Source organism: Rhinolophus sinicus, chromosome 6 (assembly GCF_057876585.1).
Source record: "Rhinolophus sinicus isolate RSI-liver-muscle chromosome 6, RSI-T2T, whole genome shotgun sequence".
NCBI classification, from domain to species: domain Eukaryota; kingdom Metazoa; phylum Chordata; class Mammalia; order Chiroptera; family Rhinolophidae; genus Rhinolophus; species Rhinolophus sinicus.
In genome coordinates, this window is record NC_142506.1 from 2,036,088 (window position 1) to 2,052,410 (window position 16,323).

Genomic DNA, 16,323 nt, shown 5'->3' on the forward strand with positions numbered 1-16,323 from the left:
CCATGGGATCCTGGGGCGGGTGGGGGTGCAGGGCCTGAGTCTCCTTCCCTCCTTGTAGACATCATTGCCTGGCCAGGAAGTCTGCTCTGAGCTCAAGGCTGGTTGGGTGCCCCTCTTAGTGCCCCTCACTTCACCACTTGTTCGGCTGTCTGCATGTGCTGATTTTGCCAGCAGAGTCTCCCATCTGGACTGAACAATTTGAGGGCAGGCAGGGGCTGCGAGCGAAGCCAGGCTGAGTGGAAGCTGATCTGGGGCTCCGAATCAGGATAAACACTGCCTGATTAGAACTGACTCCAGGGCGCCTGTGGAGCCCCAGCCCGGGAAGCAAACAGAAGCAGAACATCGGGACAAAGCCAGCACTGGGTGACAGACACAATTGGGCCCGTCTCTTGGATTGTGTGTGGATGCCTTGGAAATGACTTCTCACGGCATGCTGGCCAGGGGCTCCCCAGCATGCCTTTCTTACTGACGGGACCTACTGCCTCTGCTGACTTTTTGCTTTTGAACTTTACCCTCCCCTTCTTGCTTCCCGGACTGCAAACCTAAAGCTTAGAATCGGACCTGTCATCTTGCAACTGTGAGGACAAATGCCACACTCTAAAGATGGTAGAGCAAGAAGTGAGAAGGAACCTGCCCAGGACCACCACTCAGTGGGCTGCTCCAGCCCTGGGCTGCCTTCACCGAGGCTTCTTATTTGGAGAGAAACATAAACCCCTACTGGTTGAGCCACGGTGGTTAGTTGCGGGTACTTGCAGCTGATGGAAATCCTAATTGGCCTAAAGACTGGTTCATGGGGCACCTCCTCCAGTGAGCCTTCCTGGATTCCCCTGGCAGATTCAGTCTTGTGCTCTGTGTTCTTCTCACACAAGATTGAGTCTTTCCTCATCTCAGGAAACACATATTGTTCCCCCAGAGAATCAGGTTACCTGTCCATCACCCAAAATGAAATACAAACTTCTGGGACAGGGCCCATCTTGCTTGTGTAGGTACACCCTTATTTCTTAGCCGAATGCCTGGCAGGATGTATGTGCGCCATGTGGAAGAAAGAGCAGAGGGGATCCTGCAGCTTGTGTGCAAGTCCCGGCCACCGCATCCTAGCACTGTGACGTGGAGTTACCACTTTAAGCTGCCGTTTCTCCATCTCTCAAACTGTAATAGTCCCTATCTCCTGGGGGTTCAGATGCTCAGATGAGGTCATCAATGTGGAAAAGGTTGGAGACAGGTGTGCCCATGGAAATGTCAACGTGCGTGTCTGGTGAGGGTTGGGGAATCAGGGCCTTGTCGTTCACTCTGAGCCACAAACAGCAGCACACACTCACACACACACACACTCACACACACACACACACTCACACACACACTCACACACCACACCACACACACTCACACACACACCACACATACCACACACACACACACTCACACACACCACACATACCACACACACACAGGCATGAGCACATCCCCTTAAGCCAAAGCAACTTGAACTTCCCTTGGAAGCCGCCCAAACTGCCCTGAGCCACAAGACAGGTCACACGTGATGACATGGAGCTGATGTCAGAACTCGCTGGGCTGCTCCACACTGTTTTCTTTGGGCCAAATTTGGTGTCATCACATGATGCATTAGCGTTGGGCACCCTGCCCCCCACCCCCAGGGACATGGGGAGGACTCAGTATGGCTTAACCAGTGAGGGAGCTGGAAATCCAGGAACTTTCCAGCCAGACTGTCCACACGGATTTGGACTGGCCCACTGCCAGCGGCCTGGAGCAAGGAGGACCCTCCCTTCCTCTCTCAGAGTATCTCAGCCACCGTCTGCCTGTCGTCTCTCTCCCTCTCTCTCTCTCTCTCTCTGCCCCCTCCCCCCCCCCCCGTCTATCTATTTCATCTCTGTCTAATTCTCTTTGTCTCTCTCTCTCTGTGTCTTCTTCTGTGTTCCTGTCTGTCTCTCTATTTCTCTCCATGTCTGTCTCTCCCTCTGATCCAGCAATCCCACTTCGGGGTATACACTCAAAAACCTGCAAGCGGAGTCTCAGAGTTATTTGCACACCCATGTTCATAGCAGTACTATTCACAGTCGCTAAAAGGTGGAAACACCCAAGTATCCATTGAACCAATGAATGGATACAAAACGGTGGTCCATCCAGACAATGGAGTGTTACTCAGTGTTTAAACTGAGGGTAATTCTGACGCCTGCTACAACCTGGATGAACCTGGAGGACGTTATGTTAAGTTAGATAAGCCAGACACAGCAGGACAAATACTGAATGATTCCACGTATATGAGGTGCCTAGAGCCATCAAGTTCATAGAGACAGAAAGTAGAATGGTGGGGGCCAGGGCCGGGAGGAGGAGGGGAAGAAGGGGGGGAGTTAGTGTTTAATGGGGACAGGGTTTCTGTTTGGCAAGATGAGAAGGTTCTGAAGATGGAAGGTGGTGACGATTGCACACAATGTGAATATCCTTTGTGTAACTGAACCGGACCCTTATAAATGGTGGCGATGGCAAGTTTCATGTCATTGTCTCTCTGTGATGAGGAGCTCGGGAAGGGCCCGCTGGGTGGTTCTGAATGGTTGTGAGTGGTCTGGCTCAGGTCTTTTACCACACCCTTATCTCTTCAGGACAGGAGCCGAGTGGTAGTTATCTCAGGGCCCACAGCGGGTGTTTGTTGACTGACTAACTGAGGACTGCTTCCGTCGTGACTCTGCAGTGACTCCTGGCCTAGGGGCCTCTGGGAGAGCCCAGATCCTGGGCAGCTGCTCAGCAGAGGAGGCCAGGAGCCTGGGCGAAGCTCTGGAGCTGAGGCCCACGGCCAAGAAGGAAATGCCAAACAATAGCCCCCGAGAGGCCAGGCTGTCCCTCTCACATCCAGATTTGTGCTTCCTGGCCAAAGGAGAGTTCTTCTGCAGGAAGTGATACCTGAGGGAGGGCTTCCGGTGGAGCAAGCTGGGAGGGGGCTGGGAAGGACCAGGCAGGAGGAAGGGGGTCCTGGAAACCCTCCACCCTGACCCCTAGGCACCAAAAGCCACAGCGGGCAACTACCTCCCCAGGCGTCTAAGGACCGGGAGCCTGGAGGTCAGAGTCACCATATTAGGGGCAGGAAACATGCACTTCTTTACAGGCTGCGCGACATGGAGTCCTGGTGCCACAGGCTTCCCCCCTGGAAAGGGGACCACACCTCACTCAGTAATCCCTGTGCGTCCAGCAGCTGTGTGTGTCATCGCCCACCACCCAGCCCTGGCCTGTCCACACCGTCTCATCGCACTCGTGGGAAAAACAGACAAAAACAAACAAACAGGGACATCAAACTGAACCACCATGAGCCCCAGTGTGGGTGGCTGAGGGTGTCTGTTAGTCACACCCCATCCCCCCGTGTCCTGAATCAATTAGGAAATTGAGTCAGGAGGCAGATAAGGACCAAACGTCAGCTCTGTGGCTGGAAAGTGGAAATGAGAAGCAGTGGGAGAAGTTCTGACTCAGAACAAGAAGGGCACTTGCTCTGTCCCATGCATTCAAGGTGACCACCAGGAAGGAGCCAGGTGGGGTGCAAACAAGGGCAGGCGCCCAGCCCCCAACCCCCAAGAACTGGTGGTGGTCTTGCTGCTCAGACAGACATAAGTGAGGAGAGGCAGAGGGCCCCCCAGGGCAGGCAGCCATGTGGTTGGTGGGCCCCTGGATAAGCTCTCTGTGCAGTGGGGGCTGCAGCTGACAGTGGGGGGTACACTGAGCCCTTTCACCCCCCACCTCTGCAGTTGCAGGCAGCTTCCAGCCCTTCTGCTTTTCTGTATCGCTTCTCCTCCTGTCTGTCCCTTCCATGAGGTTGAGTCAGATCACTGTCTCCATGTGCAGTGGGTGGAATTGTGCCCCCAAAAAGATGCTTTCATGTCCTCATCCCCCGTCCCTGTGAATGTGAACCTTATTTGGAAAAAGGCTTTGCAGACATAAGTGAAGGATCTCGAGAAGAGATCGTCCTTGATTTAGGGTGAGACTTAAATCTAGTGATAAATGTCCTTATAAGAAGAGAGAAGAAACAGGGGGAGGCCACGTGACGATGGAGGCAGAGGTTGGAGCAATGAGGCCACGCACTGAGGAACGCCAGGAGCCACCAGAGGCTGGCAGGGCAGGAAGGATTTCCCCTAGAGCCTCCTGAAGGAACGCGGCCCTGCTGACACCTTGATTTTGAACCTCTGGCCTCCAGAACTATGGGAGAATGAATTGCTTATGGTCACGGGTTATAGCAACCTTGGAAACTAACACATACTCCACAGAACACCAAGGCCCACACCAAGGTTACGAGCCTGCAAGCGAGTGACAGAAGCGCTGGTCGTCATTACTCCACTCCAGCTTTCTTCCCTCCATGTATCGCAGCCTCTGGGAAAATCACGTGGAGCTTGGCCGGCCAGGGGACCAGGTTTGGAAGGTCGAAGCAGGGAAAGTCTCAGAAGTGGTGCTGTCCCCATTCGCCTTGGCTGGTCGATGGCAGCAGCCAAGTTCCTGAGACAGCCAAGGCTGCTCGTATCAGGGCTTTCCTGGGCCACCTCAGACCTGCGAGCTCAAGAGGAAGCAATCTCGGTGAAAGTGCCGTCTGCGGTCAGCGGTCAGAGCAGGGAGGAAGTGGGGAAAATCGGCAGCGGCTAAGTACCTGTGACCCAGACATCGGAGCCCTTTGAGGCTTCTTTGCACCGAAACCCATAACTGCTTTTGCCAGCAGAACTAACAGCAGAGGTGAACTTGCCATGATTCCAAAGACACTTTAGGGCGCCCAACTCACACTGCTCACTTCTACAGCTCTGTACCTGTTTTGTATTCTTTTTCTTCAAGGAGACGCCGTCCCCAAATTGTAAACGCATCAGGTCCCACAAACCCTGCCTATCCGAGGGCACACCACATAGAGCACTGCTCACCCAGAGCCAGCGTCATCTGACCAGCCAGACAGCCAGCCCTCTGTGCATTCAACCCTCCTAAGTGTTTGAGTCCCTGCCGTGGGATATAATCCTTGCTCCTTAATGCTGATACCTAAAGGCGGGGGAAGAGGATATGTAGAAAACTAAGAATCAATTAAACTGGCTGCAGCATGATGAACGTGAGGAAGGAGATGGGCTGAAAGGAGGGACTGTGAAGGGAATGGTTGAATCATGATGGCCCACTGAAGAGCTGACCTCCCATCTGGGTTTTTAAGGATGAGTAGGAGTTCACCAGCAGACAAGGGAGAGCTCGCAGCTTAGGCAGAGGGCACAGCATGGGCAAAGGTGCGGGACAGCCCAGGGCACTTTGGTGCCCACCGGTGGCAACCTGCCATGCCTGCTGGGGCTGCTGGATGAAAAGGAAAGAGAGGGAAGGGCCTGAGCCGGGCAGTGGGGGGTGGGGGTTGGGGTAGGGAGAGGAGAACAGGTGTGAGAGCCCTCGGAATGAGTTTGCTTCCTGTGGCTACCATAACAAAGCACCACAGACATCGTGGCTTAAAACAACAGAAATTTCTTGTCTCAGTTTTAGAGGCTGGAAGTCTGAAATTCAGCAGGGCCACGCTCCCACTGGAGGCTCTAAGTGAGAGAATTTCTTGCCTCTTCCAGCTTCTGGCTAGTGTGGCAATCCTTGGCATTTCTTCACCTGCAGCTGTTGTCACTCCAACCTCTGCCTCCGCTGGTCCATGACGTTCTCCCTGTGTGTCTGTCTCTCCTCTTCTGATAAGGACACCAGTCATATTAGATTAGGGCCCATCCTAATCACATAACTTGATTACATCTGCAGACTAATTCCAAATAAGGTCTCATTCAAAGGCAACTGGGGTTTGGGCTTCAGCAAATCTTTCTGAAGGACATAGTTCAACTCATAACATGGAGGAAGAAGCAACACCACCACCACCCCCCATTCATATGTTGAAGGCCTCATCCCTCATGTGACCATATTGGAAATGAGTCCTTTAAGGAGGTGGGAAAGGTTGCATGAGGTCATAGGGCCAAGCTGTGATCTGACAGACTGGTGTCCTCAGACGAGGAAGAGACGCCAGAGCGCGCTCCCTCCCTCTCTCCGTCTCTGTCTCTGTCTCTGTCTCTGTCTCTGTCTCTGTCTCTGTCTCCGTCTCCGTCTCCGTCTCTGTCTCTGTCTCTGTCTCTGTCTCTCTCTCTCTCTCCCCCTCTCCCCTCCACCATGTGAGTTCACAGCAGGAAGGTAGCCGTCTGCAAGCCAGGATGAGACCTCTCACGAGGAACCAACCCTGCTGACACCTTGATCTTGGGGTTCCAGCTTTCAGAACTGTGAGAAATGAATTTCTGTTGTTTAAGCCAGACGGTAGCCTTTTGCTGTGACACTCGAGCTGAGACCATGGGATTAAGGCTGGGTGCTGAGGAAGCAAAGAGGGGTCCCCAGGTTGGAGAAAGCTCTGACCCGCACGTGGGGGGCCAGATGGCCAGGCCAGGGTCTGCGGTCTCAGAGATGCGCAGGTGCAGCCCCAGTCCTCCAGGAGCTCCGGGCCAGGGAGGGACACAGGAAGGAGGCCCGGGCCTGCCAGGGGCAGTGACGAGCGTCTTGGGGATGTGGATGGAGCCAGGAGAACTAAAGCTGCCTAGACAGGCAGGGCAGGCCCCGGAGAAGAGTCATTAGACGGAGCCAAGCACACCTGGTGTCGTCTCTGACCTGAACACGCACCAGAGAACTATGCAGGCGCAGTTGTACCAGTTGTCAATGTAAGAAATGTCCAAATCTGTAGAGAATTTTTATGAGTTTATTTGAGCCAAAACTGAACTCAGTTGCTGGGAGGCAGGATCGCAAATGCTCCCGAGAAGGACAGTTTTGCAGCTTCTTTTATGCATTGGGAATTAAGGCGGGAATGTCAGGAAAATGATGCAGAGATGGGAGGAAGCAAGGAAGGGATGGGATCACAGGAAAGTTAAGATCATGGGTGTTCTTGAGGGGAGTTCTGCTTATTTCAAAGGTGTGTCAACCTGGATGCACAGAAACGACGCACAGGGATTCAGGCACAGATGAATCTTTCACTAAAAAGTTATAGGCCTGGGGCGTGACTACCACTGACCTGCCCAGTTAGGAATTTATGAGCAGATCACCTGTGAGGTTACTTTCCGGAGAACCCCTCTTCTGTCCACACAGTGCATCAGTCAGGCGGCCTTGACCCCTGGGTGAAGGCCGCGAGTTCACAACCAGGGGCGGGAAAGACCTACTTCAGTTCCTTCTTCCACTTCCTACCAGCTGGACTCCCCGGGGCATTTAACATCTCAGCGTGTTTCGTCTTCTTTAAAAAGAAGGCCACTGCGGTGCCTGCTCCTAAGTTTGTTGCAAAGAGTAAAGGAGATACATAATCCACAGGAAGGTTCAGCACGGTGCTGAGTTGGTGTGACGTATTCTGTAGGAAAACTCTTAGGATGAAGGGAAGCCTGTGGAAACCCAAGCCCCAGAGGGTGAAATGGGTCAGGGCCTTTGATTCAAGGATGCACAGATATTTGCCTCTATACAAAGTGGTGTCTAGAAGATCGATGCGCTTCAAAGGGGAATCCTGGGTTTGAACTAAGTCGAGAATCCCTCCGTTAAGGATGGTCTAAGGTTCCCATTGCTGGAATCCACCTTGCCCTCCAGCTCACATCTGTTCCCTGTTGCTTCTTCTCCTCAGTCACACGGGGGCAGAAAAATGTACATTCGGAGGGGTTTCACGCACACCCACTGTTTATTCTTATGCCACTTAAATGTCGCCTCTGCGACGTGCAAAGCTGGGTTCACAGAGCACTCAGAATAGGCACCATTTGGATGGTTTGGCCTCGCAGATGGTCGGCTCTCTGGGTTGGCGAATTCCAGTCTGGCTCTTTGCTGTTGTCGTGGAGTTGCTGTTGCCATGGCATTTGTGCGTGCACGGGAGACAATGGTGCATCTCGTCAGCTTCTGGAACATTCATCCAGAGTCTGGCAATAAGGTGGTGGGAAGACTGTGCAGTGAGAATGAAGGGGGCTGTGGAGTGTGGAATGGAGTCAGTCTGGGCACCCGTATCTTGTGTTAATGGAGGCTGGTGAAGAGGGAAGAGGGAAGACGCCCAGGCTGGCTCTAAACCAGAAGACATGGACCAGGCAGAGGGCACCTCTGGGCAGGGGTGGCTGCAAGGCATGCTGGGACCTCAGCAGCACGGGCCGGTGGGGCAGACGGATCTGATGGAAGGCCTTCTGCTGCTTCTCACTGCCGCTCCCCGACCTGCCAGCTCCCCACAGAACACCTCAGGTTATATTTTTAAAACATACGTGACATTACACCGCTCGTCTGTTCAATGGTCCCTTCTGTATTTCCCCATTACCTTCAAAATAGAATCCAAACTCCCATCTATGGCCACAACTGCACATAAATGCCCCGTCTGCAAAGCCGTGACCCACACGATTCTGCCCCAGAGGGTGTCGGGGCCGGAGAGCACAGCCCAGCAGCCCCTGGAAATTTCAGCCCATGAAACTCCTTTACCTGTCTTCTTCACATACCAGAAAGGTGACACAGAGTTCTCCAAAGCTCCTTTCCCCCCTCTTTCACTACCCTCGGCCTCAAGAGCTGTCATGTCACCTGCTCACATGCTCCCCAAGCCCCCTTGCTTTTTCTCTTTCTTCCTTCTCCGTTTCACCTGACTTGATGCAACCTTCAAGAATCCATCTGCTCAGAGAAGGTCCGCCTTGAAGGGTGGGGAAGCAGACCAGAGAACACGGCCAAAGTGGAGCTCTCCCAGTGTGGGGAGAGGCAGTGGGCAGGGAGCACGCGGCTGTCAACAGTTTCGGTCCCATTGCACACGTGAGCCGTTACATCCATATGTGTGGTGTCGTCTCCATGGTGCACACTCCCGAAGTCCCTGCAAGTGCAGCCCAGGGATGAAATGCTGTTGATTTAACACCATGCCTCTAATAAATAACAGGTATGTATCTGACATCCTACCTGCAATGCTCCCTCCACGGAGTTTTACGTGGCTGGCTCATTCTCATCCTTCTGGTTTTTGCTCAGAAGTGAGCTTTTCTGAGAGGCCCTTGCTGACCCCCATCTATGCCCACCAGAGTCCCTGCCCATTACAAGGCCCTATCGTGTATTGTGTTTTCTTATAGCACTTTGTAGTGTCTGACAACCTACAGAAGCCTCGGCAGTGAGTGTGTAATGTGCATATGTCCCCATAACTAGCTTATTGCGGACACTAGTAACACTGGATAGATAAATTAGTGAACTGGTGTATTCCAAAACTGTGGTAAGGTTTCAGAGCAGCTCAGTTGGAGAGAGATTTATGCATGGCCACGTGACCCTGGGGGAGTCATCAAGCCAGCTTTCCTAGTCTGTAAAATGGGGATACTGATTATTCTCCAGAGAAGGTGACTCTCTAAAGCACCCACAGAGACCCCTGCACACCCATAAAGCCCGTTCTCACTTGTTTTGGGGAGAGCTGAGTCACCGGGGCTCCTGTGTTGTTGAACTGTGAGGTGCCACTTCCAGTTCCCAGGGATGGGGCAGCGTCTGGAGCCGGAAGGTGGGGGCACAGGGATGTTGTTGGGGGTCATCAGATGGAGCTGGGAAAGACTTGTCTGCAGGAAAGGAGCTGGAAGCAAGTTGGGGTAAGGCCTGTGCTTCCTCCTGGCCTGCCCTCCACTGCTGCCGTGCTTGCTGGGCTTGCCAGGACCAGGGCTTACTCTGGTTACCCAAGGGACGGGGGCCAGGATGGGACACGGGAGACCCAGGAGAATCAGAAGGACAGGAGCCACGGACCGCCTGTAGGCCTGGCTTGTCTCGAGGCGGCTCCCCCCCACGGTGGGGAGACCAGGTCTTCATTGCCTCCCCGCCTTGGGGGCAGCATCTCTGTCTCCTCCCAGGAGACAGCCCGTTCAGACATTTGGCTTACTCACGGCTGCTTACTCATGCCGTCCTCATCTCCTTATCTCCATCCTGGGCCTTCCTGCCCCAGGGCCTCTCGCTGTGTATCTTTTTAATTTCGGGCCCCACCATCAACTCCAGGATTCTTTCCATACCTCCCAGTCCAAATTCCTGAGACAGATGAGCTGGTCTGGTCACCCTGGTTTGTTTGATACCAACTGATTTTCAGGTGCAGGCAGGTCGTCAGCATGGCCAGCCCATGGGCTTGTCTCCGAGAGTGAGCTGCCCACCCTGCCCTGCTCTCGTCAGCTGGGGCTTTGGTGAGGTCAGGGCCATCCTGCTTTGAGGGACAGCTCGGATGGGAAGGGCATGCAGGCACCGTGCCAAACGTGTCCGTCCATCCCCTCTACTCGCCCGACGCTTCAGTCAACTGCTTGATCTCCCACCAGCACCCTCGCCCTCCCTGCCTCAGACCTTCTGCCTGGATGGCTCCCCACTGTCACCTCAGCTCAGCTGCCACCTCCTTGGTCAAATGTCACCTCTCCCATTAGACCACTAAATCCCTTTGTCCCACTTTGATACTTGGACATGTTGCAATCATGAGTGTGGTACACAGAGTACTGGTCCCCCAAAGATGTCCACGTTCCAATCCCCCAACCCTGTGAAAATGTGACTTTATGTGGCAAAAGGGACTTGGAGGGGGTGATTAAGTTAAGGACCTTGAGATGGGCAGGTCATCCCCGATTAGCGAGTGGACCCAACGCCATCACAAGGGTCCTTAGAAGAGGGAGGTAAAAGGCTCAATCAGAAAAGGAGATGTGATGATGGAAGCAGAGGTTGGAGTGATGCATTTTAAAAAGAGAGGAAGGGGCTGCGAGCCGAGGAGTGCAGGGAGCTTCTAGAAGCTGAAAAGCCAAAGAAACAGATTCTCCCCTGGAGCCTCCTCCAAGGAACGGGCCGACCCGGATTTTCGCCCATGGAACTCATCAGAATTCTGACCTCTGTGGGAGAATAAATTTGTGTGGTTTTAAACCACTAAGTTTGTGGTGCTTTGTTATAGCAGCCGTAGGAGATTCATGCAACTAGCACATGTGGGGTTGTTCCTTCACTGGGATATCAGAGTCTTGAGGAGGGACTGTGTCTCGCACGCCTTTGCACACCTGTCCATATATTTTAAAATATCCATTTATACTTGCAGTGATCTATCAGTTCTTAACTGATCAATTGTTCATTCATCCCCCTCTCTCTGCCCTCCTCTGGGCTTCTCCCACTGCAGCAGCCCCAGGAGGAAGCGTTTCCTAGAGGAAAGGGCGATTTTCCCCAAAACCTCAGCATCACCATTCCTCACGGGCATCTTTCAAAATATTTTTATAAAATAAGACATGACTGTCTTATGCAGCAATACCATTCACATATATAGCAAGGAAATGGTATGAAACTTCAAGGAACTGTCTTGCTTCAGTAAAGCTGCTTTGGCCTCTGCTCCTGGCTGCCTGATACGGTTTGGGAACTAGCCAAACAGATAAAACCCAAACTTGTGTGGCTCTCGTGTGAAGCCCTTCGGTGTGGCCCCGTCCTCGTCCAGCACCGTGGCTTCTCCCTGCCTCCAAGCCTCCGCTCTCATCCGGCCCAATGCCCAGAGTCCCCGAACGGCAAGGCTGTTCCAAGCTGAGGGATCTTAGCAAATGTTGTTCCCCCAGCTTAGAGTGCCTTTCCCAGCCTGACACAGCTCTGCTCCTCCTGGAAGGGCCAGCTCGTTTGTCCGGTCTTCCGGGAAATGTCCTTCTGCGCGTGGAGGTCGGTGGGTGGAGGCTCCAAGTGGAGGCCGAGAGCTCTGTGGAACGAGCCATGGGGTTTCCATGCCAAGCTGTCGCCCTGAGAGGAGGCAAAGGGGCCCAGGAGGGCCCCCCACTCCTGCGGGGATAACAGAGAGCAGTCATGGCTCCTCTGTACTGCCCTAGCCACACAGGGCCAGCCGTATACTTTGCGGGGCCCAAGGCAAAACCAAAATGCAGTGCTCTGGCCAAGGGCAAGAAACCCATCTCCCCTTCCCATGGGCCATCACCCCAACCATGGTGGAGGACAACCCCCATAGGGTGCAACTTTTGGTACTTGGATCAGAGAAGGATGCCGTGGTGGTGCCAGCGAAGGGCAGGGACAGCCACTACCATCCCCCACCTGCTGAGGGGTGGAGGGTGGCAGCTGACCCAGGAAGGGTGAGGCTGGATGGGGCTCAGCGCACTGGGAGGCAGGGAGGCAGGGAGGAGATGGGGGTGCGGCCACGTGTGAGCCGAGGCTCTAAGGCCCCAGTGCATGCCATTGTCCCCTGACTTCATTTACGAAACACAGATTCAAAGATAAAGTCATAAAGAATTTAAGACAGTGACCACAGAATATTGCACTCTAGTCACGGGTCCCCTTCTACGCGCAGGGCCTTCTGTGACTGCATCGGTCACATGCCCAGGAAGCCAGCCCTCCAGCCACACTCTGCCGTGTGACCGTGGCAGCCGCAGGCCAGGCCCAGGCCGGCCACGAGAGGTGCTCACAGCAGTCTCCCTGAGGGCTTGTCCAGTGCATTCTGGGCAGACAGCATTGTTTTAGACCACACTGGCTCCAGGAGAATAACCAGACAGTGTGCGGCCCTGCTGGAAATACTTCTCCTCTCCCCACCCCAGTCTGACTGGATTCCATCCTACTCCACCCACCGGCTCCTCAGGGCTGTGCCCTCTGGACCTCAAGGCACAGCTTGTTCCAGCAATAATGGCCAGCCTTGACGGAGAGCTGCTGCCACGTGCCAGCAGGCCCCTCAGCCAGATGGAGAAACGGGGTGTCACAGGTTTCAGACACAAAGCTGGTGAGTGATGGAACTGGGCCAAACCCTGAAGCCTCAGACCTGCGAAGCTGTGCCCCCGTGCCCAGCACCCCCAGCCCTCCAGGCCCTCCCCTTTGTGGGTTTGCAAAGCCACAGCACCACTTCCTTCCTCCTTGCGATTTTCCCCTTGCCATATGCACCGTTCGCTACATTTGCATTAATTATTTAAGAGAAGATGAGCATGTGCTCGGAACAGCTAATCCGATTCCAATGCTAGGACTTGTTCCTTTGGTTTGCAGCTCCATTCGCCCCTTCCCTCTCCTGGTAGGTTTCCATGTGTTGATTCAATTTGTTTGCGGTGGGTCATGCATTTTGACGTCCAGTTAGTAATTTCCGCCTGCAGTCGTGCAGACCAGAAGGGAGCCGCTCCCACACACCCTGTGTGCTCTCCCATGCCTCACCGTCCGCAGCTCAGTTACACTGACCCACAGGGATGGGAGGGTCTGCCAGACCCAGAGCTCCAGGAAGCGCAAATGCCTTATCTATTTCCTCCCAGCCACTGCTTGGTCTTAAAATAGGGATATAAGGCTAATACATTTTACAGGGCAAATGCTGTGTGGATTGAATGAATGTTAGAGAATGCATTGAAGAAGGCTACGCGTTCTGCAGCAGTGGTTAAGGCAGGGACTGGGGACTGGGGGCCCCTGAGCGCACGCCCCGGCTCTGCCACTTATTAGCTGTGGGCTCCTGGGCCGGTTACCCTCTCTGGTCCTCCGTGTCCTCGTCTGTACAGTGGGGGTAACAGTACTCACTTGCTCACTGGGCTATTACGGGGCTGCAATGGGTTAAGATTGGCAAAGCGCTTAGAACAGGGCCTGGTACCTGAGAGCTACACAGGCATTTGTTGATAGCACTTCCCTCTGTCCCTCCTGAGTTTAGACCGAATGAGGAAGACCCTGGAGACCCAAACAGCGGCTTCATTATGGGCGAGGATGGCTCGACTCACAGACACCATCGGATACCCCAGTAAGAATTAAACTCGCCCTCCCCCCAGGCTCGCCAGGGCCTGTCCCGCGTCCACCCGGCACCCCCCACCGAGGCTGAGGGGAGAGTGGCCCAGTGGCCACCCCCAGGCTCCCTGTTCCTCACTCAGACAAGAAAGGGTGCCGGGCCCAGCTGTCCTGCTCCTTCTTTCAAATGCCCAGATAGAGGGTGGGATGGGGGGCATGGTGGGGAGCATTCTCATCAAGCAAGGACCACGACAGGTGGTCACTTACCAAGCACCGGCTATGGACCCGCGTGCATTCATGGCTCCCTCCTCACGGCAATCTCAGAAGGAAGGATCGCTAACTCTTTGGATAAAGCAACCAGGGCTCAGAGATGTTAGGTGACTAGCGCAGGTCACACAGCTAGGCAGCAGCTGTTTGGGGTCTGAGGCTCGTTCCCCCTCCGCTCGTCCACTCCGGCTCCATCTGAACAGCTGGAAGGTGCTGGGGAGAGGTTCTGGGGGAGGAAGCTGGCTTTGGTCAGAGGCAGCATGTACGTCCCTTTCCTCTGGAAGAGAGCACGCTGTGACGCTGGTGCTCTGTCAGGATCCAGACGCGACTCAGTGGAGGTGATGTGTTCATGGCCACCCCTGGTCTGGGCGTGGGCCGTCCTGAAGGGTCTACTATGGTTCAGTGCTCTCGAGAGAAGCAGCCAGGAGACGAGGGAGGCAGAGTTGCCGTTGCACCCACCAGCCCCAGGTCCCAGGAGCCTTCTGGCTCCACAACTTTGCCACCACGACTGTTGTCCAGGGAGAAGTAGGAGGAAGAGCGGGCGGCAAAGAGTAAGGACCCCTGCCTCTGCCAGGAGATGCGGTGACGTGCGTGGCATGTGGCCAGGCTTACGCCAGAGGGCACGCCAGTTGTCAGGACCAGCACTGCACAGAGCGGGGCATGAGACAGGGGCTGGCTCTGGTGATTTGGGCAAAAGCAACAGAAAGGGACCCTGGCTGACTTTTGCACAAAAGGAATGTACAGGACGGATATGGATTAGCCCTCACGGTCAGGGAAAGATGCACAGACCCAGGTGTCAGGCAGGCCGGGAACTGGGGTGGCCCTGGGGACCCAGGTAGGCAACACCTAGGGGATGGAAAGAGCAGGATGGATTAGAAAAGATTTGGGCCGTAAGTGACAGGACTAGAACCAGGTGACATGGAGGCAATGGGGGCAGCAGGGAGAGTCAGGGAAAGGGTTAGGGAAGAGGCCCCAGTTCTAGAAACAAGAGCAGCCTGGGGGGAGGGGGAGTGCTTCTGTCTGGGGCACATTGTCCTTGATGTGCTGGTTGGACCCCAAGTCTGGAACTCTGGGCAGAACCCTGGCCTGAGGTCCAGCTTTGGGGGTCACTGGTGCAAGGCGACCATGGAGAATGAGAGATTTCACAGCGACAGCAGGAACCAGGGGACAAGGGAAGAGGAGGGGGGCATAGGACCATGCCCCCAGAAACGGTGCCCCCCCAAGGCCCTTCTTCTCCCCAGCTGGCACCTCCACGCCTGCACAGGCCTTGAGAACTGCTGGCATCTGTTAATGCAGCCAGCCGGAGCTGAAGCGACGTCTGCCTCTTTGCCCTTCCACTGCACCTGGCCAAGCGTTTCACACATAGTAGGTGCTCAATGAATCGATTTATCAACTGGAAGGAGACAGCTGGATGCAGCGTGCCAGGCCTCATCCATCCTCAAGGCAGCCGCAGGCAGCGGAGCCACAGCTGTGCATGGAGTCATCCTGTGTCAGGTGCTGCTTTCCGACCCTGTGAGGCAAACAACTGTGCTCATTGGAACGAAAGTCCTCGACTTGGCAGATTGGTAAACAGAAAGGAAATACAGGATGACACATCCTTCCAGCTCTCAAATTCTACATTCTCTTGAGAAATACAAACAAATCCACATATTTATTACAGGCGTCCCACTTGCACCAAAGGCAGTGGATTCCAGGGGTGACAAGCTCTCACTGCTGGGTTTATATGGAAGTCCTGTCCCACAGTCCTTCTTTCGTAGACACGTTGGCCTGCCACAGTCCTAATTCAGCTTCCTTTGTCGCGGAAACCATTGTCTAGGTTACCTTTCCAGGCCTGCTTCTCGGGGACAGACAGACTTGGGGCTCAGGACTAATCTACACAAAACCCCAGCTGGTTGGCAACACCAAGTGCCTTGCAATTTGTCCTAGAAATCTTCCTGCTGCCACAAGTGAGTCTGTTGGAGGTATGGGAATTTTCCTAAAGCATTGTTTTAAAGTGGGCAAAATGATTTATTTATTGAGTACTCACTGCCGACTTTGCAATTTGTGTGTGAGCAAGGCTTCCTCCTTTTCCTCAGAGAACTCCTGGGGGGGACCGCTAATTGGCTGTCATAGACTAATTGTCACCCTTTTGTGAGTTCATAGGATTTCAGAACTAAAGGGGCCATCTGGGAGCTCATCTATGTGTCCCCCACATCCCTTACCCCCAGCTCCCCACCCCACCCTCTCCTTTGACAGGCCAGGAGCCCAAGGCTGAGGAGGGTGAAGTGACCAAGGCCGGAGAGGCAGCCTATGGTTCCCTGATGTGTGTTCTTTCCTGCAAGGCAAGTGAACACCCACTTGACTTTCCACTAGGAACCAGAGAGCTGCTGGCCTAGCGGGGCTGGCCAAGGTCCCAGCTCTTTTCCTGTCCCT